Source organism: Arachis stenosperma, chromosome 9 (genome assembly GCF_014773155.1).
Source record: "Arachis stenosperma cultivar V10309 chromosome 9, arast.V10309.gnm1.PFL2, whole genome shotgun sequence".
Taxonomy (NCBI): Eukaryota; Viridiplantae; Streptophyta; class Magnoliopsida; order Fabales; family Fabaceae; genus Arachis; species Arachis stenosperma.
The window spans coordinates 74,598,910-74,607,840 of record NC_080385.1 but is presented as its reverse complement, the minus strand read 5'-3'; the positions used below and the strand labels follow the sequence as shown (position 1 = coordinate 74,607,840).

General features: G+C 42.3%; 1 non-coding gene across 1 annotated transcript; it reads right to left on the bottom strand.

The window, feature by feature from the left end:
• Nucleotides 1–252: 252 nt before the first annotated feature.
• Nucleotides 253–360, bottom strand: LOC130953386 (small nucleolar RNA R71). Its single transcript, XR_009075556.1, has one exon. It is a non-coding gene; the product is annotated as a small nucleolar RNA R71 (small nucleolar RNA).
• Between the last annotated feature and the right edge of the window lie 8,571 nt (nt 361–8,931).

Genomic DNA, 8,931 nt, shown 5'->3' with positions numbered 1-8,931 from the left:
CAACAGAATTGCAAGTTCCATGGACTTCCAATGGAAGATCCTCATCAGTTCTTAGCTGAATTCTTGCAAATCTGTGACACAGTCAAGACTAATGGGGTTAACCCTGAGGTCTACAGACTGATGCTATTCCCTTTTGCTGTAAGAGACAGAGCTAGAATATGGTTGGATTCTCAACCTAAAGAAAGCCTGGACTCTTGGGAAAAGCTAGTCAATGCCTTCTTGGCAAAGTTCTTTCCACCACAAAGATGGAGTAAGCTTAGAGTGGAAGTCCAGACCTTCAGACAGAAGGATGGAGAATCCCTCTATGAAGCTTGGGAAAGATACAAACAATTAATCAGAAGATGTCCTTCAGACATGCTTTCTGAATGGAGCATCATAGGTATTTTCTATGATGGTCTCTCTGAACTATCCAAGATGTCTTTGGATAGCTCTGCTGGAGGATCTCTTCATCTGAAGAAGACGCCTGCAGAAGCTCAAGAATTGATTGAAATGGTTGCAAATAACCAATTCATGTACACTTCTGAAAGGAATCCTGTGAACAATGGGACTAGTCAGAAGAAAGGAGTTCTTGAGATTGACACTCTGAATGCCATATTGGCTCAGAACAAGATATTGACTCAACAAGTCAATTTGATTTCTCAAAGTCTGTCTGGAATGCAAAATGCACCAAGCAGTACTAAGGAAGCTTCATCTGAGGAAGAAGCCTATGATCCTGAGAACCCTTCTATGGAAGAGGTGAATTACCTAGGAGAACCCTATGGAAACACCTACAATTCTTCATGGAGAAATCACCCCAATTTCTCATGGAAGAATCAAGAGAGACCTCAACAAGGTCTCAATAACAATAATGGTGGAAGAAACAGGTTTAGCAATGGCAAGCCTTTTCCATCATCTTCTCAGCAGCAGACAGAGAGTTCTAAGCAGAATACTTCTGACTTAGCAACAATGGTCTCTGATCTAATAAAGACCACTCAAAGTTTCATGAATGAAACAAGGTCCTCCATCAGAAATTTGGAAGGACAAGTGGGTCAGCTGAGCAAGAAAGTCACTGAACTCCCTCCTAGCACTCTCCCAAGTAATACAGAAGAAAATCCAAAAGGAGAGTGCAAAGCCATAGATATGGCCGAATATGGAGAGGAAAGAGAAGAGGAGGACGCCACTGAGGAAGACCTCAGTGAGCGTGTACCAATCTCCTCTGAGTTCCAATGGGAATCTGAGGCTCAAAATGAGACCATAGAGATTCCATTGGACTTACTTCTGCCATTCATGAGCTCTGATGAGCATTCTTCCTCTGAAGAGGATGAGTATGTCACTGAAGAGCAAGTTGCTAAATACCTTGGAGCAATCATGAAACTGAATGACAAGTTATTTGGAAATGAGACTTGGGAGGATGAACCTCCCTTGCTCACCAAAGAACTGGATGACTTGTCTAGGCAGAAACTGCCTCAAAAGAGGCAGGATCCTGGGAAGTTTTCTATACCTTGTACCATAGGCACCATGACCTTCAAGAAGGCCTTGTGTGACTTAGGGTCAAGTGTAAACCTCATGCCCCTCTCTGTAATGGAGAAATTAGGGATCCTTGAGGTGCAAGCTGCAAGAATCTCATTAGAGATGGCAGACAATTCGAGAAAACAAGCTCATGGACTTGTAGAGAATGTTTTGGTGAAGATTGAAGACCATTACATTCCTACTGATTTCATAGTCCTAGAGACTGGGAAGTGCATGGATGAATCCATCATCCTTGGCAGACCCTTCCTAGCCACAGCAAAAGCTGTGATTGATGTTGATAGAGGAGAGTTGATCATTCAAGTGAATGAAGAATCCTTGGTGTTTAAGGCCCAAGGACATCCCTCTATCATCATGGAGAGGAAGCATGAAGAGCTTCTCTCAAAACAGAGCCAAGCAGAGCCCCCACAGTCAAACTCTAAGTTTGGTGTTGGGAGGCCACAACCAAACTCTAAGTTTGGTGTTGAACCCCCACATTCAAACTCTAAGTTTGGTGTTGGGAGGTTCCAACACGGTTCTGAGCATTTCTGAGGCTCCATGAGAGTCCTCTGTCAAGCTAATGACATTAAAGAAGCGCTTGTTGGGAGGCAACCCAATGTTTTATAGTTAACTATTTCCTTTTGTTATTTTATCTTTTTTGTAGGTTGATGATCATAAGAAGTCACAAAAACAATGAAAAAAGCAAAAACAGAATGAAAAACAGGAAGAAAAACAGCACACCCTGGAGGAGAAGAAGCTGGCGTTCAAACGCCAGTAATGCTAGCTGTTGGGCGTTTAACGCCCAGTCTGGCACCATTCTGGGCGTTTAACGCCAGAAAGGGGCACCAGACTGGCGTTAAACGCCAGTAAAGGGCAACAACCTGGCGTTAAACGCCAGGAATGGGCACCAGCCCGGCGTTTAACACCAGAAATAGCTCAAAACGTGATTTTGAGCAACATTTGGTGCAGGGATGACTTTTCCTTGACACCACAGGATCTGTGGACCCCACAGGACCCCACCATCACTCTCTCTCTTCTTCCCCCACTCACCAATCACCTCAATACCTCTTCCCCAAAAACCCTTCACCTATCAAATCCCATCTTTCTCTTCACCACTCACATCCATCCTTCATAAATCCCCACCAACCTCACCCTTCAAATTCAAACCACTTTCCCTCCCAAACCCACCCTCCATGGCCGAACCATTACACCCCTCTCTCCTATATATACCCTTCTTCAACCCTTCATTTTCACACAACCTAAACACCCTTTCTTTCCCTTATTGGCCGAACACACAAACCTTCCCCCTCTTCCTCATTTCTTCTTCTTCTACTCTATTCTTTCTTCTTTTGCTCGAGGACGAGCAAACATTCTAAGTTTAGTGTGGTAAAAGCGTTGCTTTTTCATAACCGTTTATGGCATCCAAGGCCGGAGAAACCTCTAGAAAGAGGAAAGGGAAGGCAAAAGCTTCCACCTCCGAGTCATGGGAGATGGATAGATTCCTCTCAAGGGTGCATCAAGTCCACTTCTATGAAGTTGTGGCCTTGAAGAAGGTGATCCCCGAAGTCCCCTTTTCACTCAAAAAGGGTGAATATCCGGAGATCCGCCATGAGATCCGAAGAAGAGGTTGGGAAGTACTCACCAACCCCATTCAACAAGTCGGAATCTTGATGGTTCAAGAGTTCTATGCCAATGTATGGATCACCAAGAACCATGACCAAAGTGTGAACCCGAATCCCAAGAATTATCTCACTATGGTTCGGGGGAAATACTTGGATTTTAGTCCGGAGAGTGTGAGGGTGGCGTTCAACTTGCCTATGATGCAAGGAGATGAGCATCCTTACACTAGAAGGGTCAACTTTGATCAAAGGTTGGACCAAGTCCTCACAACCATATGTGAAGAGGGCGCACAATGGAAGCAAGATTCAAGAGGAAAGCCGGTTCAATTGAGAAGGCATGACCTCAAGCCCGTGGCTAGAGGATGGTTAGAGTTCATACAACGCTCAATCATTCCCACTAGCAACCGGTCCGAAGTTACCATAGACCGGGCCATCATGATTCATAGCATCATGATTGGAGAAGAAATAGAGGTTCATGAGGTTATAGCCCAAGAACTCTATAAGGTGGCGGACAAGACCTCCACCTTGGCAAGGTTAGCCTTTCCTCATCTCATCTGTCACCTCTGTTATTCAGTTGGAGTTGACATAGAGGGAGATACCCCCATTGATGAGGACAAGCCCATCACCAAGAAAAGGATGGAGTACACAAGAGACCCCTCTCACCATGAGATCCCTGAGATTCCTCAAGGGATGCACTTTCCTCCACAAAACTATTGGGAGCAACTAAACACCTCCCTAGGAGAATTGAGTTCCAACATGGGACAACTAAGGGTGGAGCATCAAGAACACTCCATTCTCCTCCATGAAATTAGAGAAGACCAAAGAATCATGAGGGAGGAGCAACAAAGACAAGGAAGAGACATTGAGGAGCTCAAGCACTCCATAGGATCTTCAAGAGCAAGAAAGAGCCGCCATCACTAAGGTGGACCCGTTCCTTGATTTCCTTGTTCTTTATTCTTCTGTTTTTCGATTTTTATGCCTTATGTTTATCCATGTTTGTGTCTTGTGATCATTAGTGTCTTTGTGTCTATGCCTTAAAGTTATGAATGTCCTATGAATCCATCACCTCTCTTAATAAAAACGTGCTTAATTGAAAAGGAAAGAATTGCATGAATTCTGAATTTTATAATAGTTTAATTATTTTGATGTGGTGGCAACACTTTTGTTCTCTGAATGTATGCTTGAACAGTGCATATGTCTTTTGAACTTGTGGTTCATGAATGTTGGCTCTTGAAAGAATGATGAAAAAGGAGACATGTTACTGAAGATCTGAAAAATCATTAAAAATGATTCTTGAAGCAAGAAAAAGCAGAAAAAAAAAAGAAGGAAGCAAACGAAAAAAAAAAAAAAGAAGAAAGAAAAAGAAAGAATAAGAGTTGTGATCCAAGGCAAATAAGAGTGTGCTTAAGAACCCTGGACACCTCTAATTGGGGACTTTAGCAAAGCTGAGTCACAATCTGAAAAGGTTCACCCAATTATGTGTCTGTGGCATGTATGTATCCGGTGGTAATACTGGAAGACAGAGTGCTTTGGGCCACAGCCAAGACTCAATAAGTAGCTGTGTTCAAGAATCATCATACTTAACTAGGAGAATCAATAACACTATCTGGATTCTAAGTTCCTAAGGAAGCCAATCATTCTGAATTACAAGGGATAGAGTGAGATGCCAAAACTATTCAGAGGCAAAAAGATAAAAGCCCCGCTCATCTAATTAATACTGATCTTCATAGATGTTTTTGGAGTTCATTGCATATTCTCTTCTTTTTATCTTATTTGATCTTCAGTTGCTTGGGGACAAGCAACAATTTAAGTTTGGTGTTGTGATGAGCGGATAATTTGTATGCTTTTTGGCATTGTTTTTAGTAGATTTTTAGTATGATCTAGTTAGTTTTTATTATATTTTTATTAGTTTTTAGTTAAAATTCACTTTTCTGGACTTTACTATGAGTTTGTGTGTTTTTCTGTGATTTCAGGTATTTTCTGGCTGAAATTGAGGGACCTGAGCAAAAATCTGATCCAGAGACTCAAAAGGACTGCAGATGCTGTTGGATTCTGACCTCCCTGCACTCGAAGTGGATTTTCTGGAGCTACAGAAGCCCAATTGGCGCGCTCTCAACGGCGTTGGAAAGTAGACATCCTGGGCTTTCCAGCAATATATAATAGTCCATACTTTGCCCAAGATTTGATGGCCCAAACCGGCGTTCAAAGTCACCTCAAGAAATTCCAGCGTTAAACGCCGGAACTGGCACCTAATTGGGAGTTAAACGCCCAAACTGGCACTAAAGCTGGCGTTTAACTCCAAGGAGAGTCTCTACACGAAATTGCTTCATTGCTCAGCCCAAGCACACACCAAGTGGGCCCGGAAGTGGATTTTTATGTCATTTACTCATCTATGTACTAGTTTTCTATAAGTAGGACCTTTTACTATTGTATTAGGAGAGCCTTTTGATCATGTTTTTATGATTGAACCCTCTTTGGGAGGCTGGCCATTCGGCCATGCCTAGACCTTGTTCTTATGTATTTTCAACGGTGGAGTTTCTACACACCATAGATTAAGGTGTGGAGCTCTGCTGTACCTCGAGTATTAATGCAATTACTATTGTTCTTCCATTCAATTCCGCTTGTTCTTTTACCAAGATATCACTTGTTCTTCAACATGATGAAGGTGATGATTGACGCCCATCACCATTCTCACCCCATGAACAAGGTGACTGACAACCATTCTTGTTCTACAAGCATCTGAGGCTTAGTGAATATCTCTTGGATTCCTGATTGCACGATGCATGGTTGATCGCCTGACAACCGAGTGCTCGCCTGACAAACGAGCCAACCATTCCGTGAGATCAGAGTCTTCGTGGTATAGGCAAGAACTGATGGCGGCATTCAAGAGAATCCGGAAGGTCTAACCTTGTCTGTGGTATTCTGAGTAGGATTCAATGACTGAATGACTGTGACGTGCTTCAAACCTGTAACCTACTGGGCGTTAGTGACAGACGCAAAAGAGTGATTCTATTCCGGTAGGGGAGGGAACCAAACCGGTGATTGGCAGTACTGTGACAGAGTGCGTGCATTAGCTTTCACTGCGCGGATGGGAGGTAGCTGCTGACAACAGTGAAACCCTACACGAGCTTGCCATGGAAAGGAGTAAGAAGGATTGGATGAAGGCAGTAGGAAAGCAGAGAGACGGAAGGGAAGGCATCTTCATACACTTGTCTGAAGCTCTTACACCAATGATATACATAAGTATCACTATCCTTATCTTCTATGTTATTTTCGTTCATCATCATATACATTTGAGTTTGCCTGACTAAGATTTACAAGATGACTATAGCTTGCTTCAATGCTAACAATCTCCGTGGGATCGACCCTTACTCACGTAAGGTATTACTTGGACGACCCAGTGCACTTGCTGGTTAGTTGTGTGAAGTTGTAGTGATCACAATTTCGCGCACCAGGCGGCATCAATGTCATCACTTTGAGGTCCAGAACCACATTGCAGGAGAGAAACCATGAGGAGCCAAGCCCACCAGAACACGCCCCAGCAGAGGATGTGGTGGAAGTGGAAGATGCTGAAGAGGAGGAGGACGTACAAGACATAGTTGGAGAAGAAGAAGCTCAACCACAGATTGAAGCACCAAAGGATGTTGAAGTTACGAGTAGCGCCCTTCCTATCCCATTTCTACAACTTGCAAAGAAGCCCAGAAAGTAGATGGAACTTGATCCCAAAATGGTAGAAATATTCAAAAAGGTTGAGGTAACTGTTCCCCTTTTTGATGTTATTCAACAGGTGCCTAAATATGCAAAGTTCCTAAAAGATTTGTGCATACATAAAGATAAAATTAATGAATTAGAAACTATTCCTTTAGGTAGTTCTATATCTGTTTTAATGGGAGGTATATCTGAAAAATGTAGTGATCCAGGTCCATGTATGGTTAACTGTACCTTTGGAGGTGTGATATTTTCTAACTGTATATGTGATTTAGGAGCGTGTGTTAGTATAATGCCCTTGTCTATATATGATACTTTGAGGCTCCCTCCCTTGAAAAGGTCGGCAGATCATTTTGTGTTAGCAGATAAAAGTATTATTACAGTAGTTGGAATTGCTGAAGATGTATTAGTGAGCATTAAGGGGCTCACATTTCCCATTGACTTCTATATCCTGGAAATGCCCCCTAATGACTCAGGAAGGCCATCATCAATCCTGCTTGGAAGACCATTCCTGAAGACTTCAAAGTTTAAGCTGGATGCATTCACAGGAACTTACTCCTTTGAGATAGATGGTAGAGCAGTGAAGTTTAGCTTACATGAAGCTATGAAGCATCCTCCGGAAGATCATTCTATCTCCGAGTGTGACATCATTGATGAAACTGTAGCTGAAGTTTACCAAGAAGAATTAGAAGAGAAGTACATGGAGCAAGGTCCAAGTGTGGGGACACTTTCTGAAAACAATCAGAAGACTTTACCATTACTACCAGCCCCGGATAATCCAGAGCCTAGCTATGAGCAAAAATTAGAATTAAAGCCCCTTCCTCCACACATCAAGCATGCCTACCTTGAGGACACGCAGAAGTTCCCAGTTTTCATTGCAAGGGAACTCACTTCTCAACAAGAAGAACAGCTACTCAGTGTGCTGAGAGAACACAAGAAAGCAATTGGATGGAGCTTGGCAAATATAGTAGGCATCAGCTCTCAAGTTTATGAGCACAGAATATTCTTAGAAGAGGGAGTGATGAGCGGATATTTTATACGCTTTTTGGGGGTATTTTCATATGGTTTTTAGTAGGATCTAGCTACTTTTTAGTATATTTTTATTAGTTTTAATGCAAAAATCACATTTCTGGACTTTACTATGAGTTTGTGTGTTTTTCTGTAATTTCAGGTGTTTTCTGGCTGAAATTGAGGGACCTGAGCAAAAATCTGATTCAGAGGCTGAAAAAGGACTCTAGATGCTGTCGGATTCTGACCTCTCTGCACTCGAAATGAATTTTCTGGAGCTACAGATACCCAATTGGTGCGATCTTAATTGCGTTGGAAAGTAGACATCCAGGGCTTTCTAGTAATATATAATAGTCCATACTTTGCTCGAGTTATGATGACGCAAACTGGCATTTAACGCCAAATTTCTACCCTATTCTAGCGTTAAACGCCAGAGACAGGATACAAGCTGAAGTTAAACGCCCAAACTGGCACAAAAGCTGAAGTTAAACACCAGGAATAGCCTCTACACGTGAAAGCTTCATTGCTCAGCCCAAACAAACACCAAGTGGGCCCCGAAAGTGGATTTCTGCACTATCTATCTTAGTTTACTCATTTTCTGTAAACCTAGGTTACTAGTTTAGTATAAAAACTACTTTTAGAGATTCATTTTATACTTGATGACATTTTACATCTGAACTTGTATTTCCTACGGTATGATTCTCTAAACTCCATGGTTGGGGGTGAGGAGCTCTGTTGTGTCTCGATGGATTAATACAATTACTTCTATTTTCTATTCAATCATGCTTGATTCTATTCTAAGATATTCACTTGCACTTAAACATGATGAATGTGATCATCCATGACACTCATCACCATTCTCTACCTATGAATGTGTGCCTGACAACCACTTCTGTTCTATCTTAGATTGAGTGTGTATCTCTTAGGTTCCTGGTTCACGAGTTTGACTGCATCTCCTGACAACAGAGCGTTCAATCCGTGAGACCAGAGTCTTCGTGGTATAAGCTAGAATCATATGACAGTATTCTTAAGATCTGGAAACTCTAAACCTTATCTGTGGTATTCCGAGTAGGATCTGGGATGGGATGACTGTGAAGAGCTTCAAACTCAC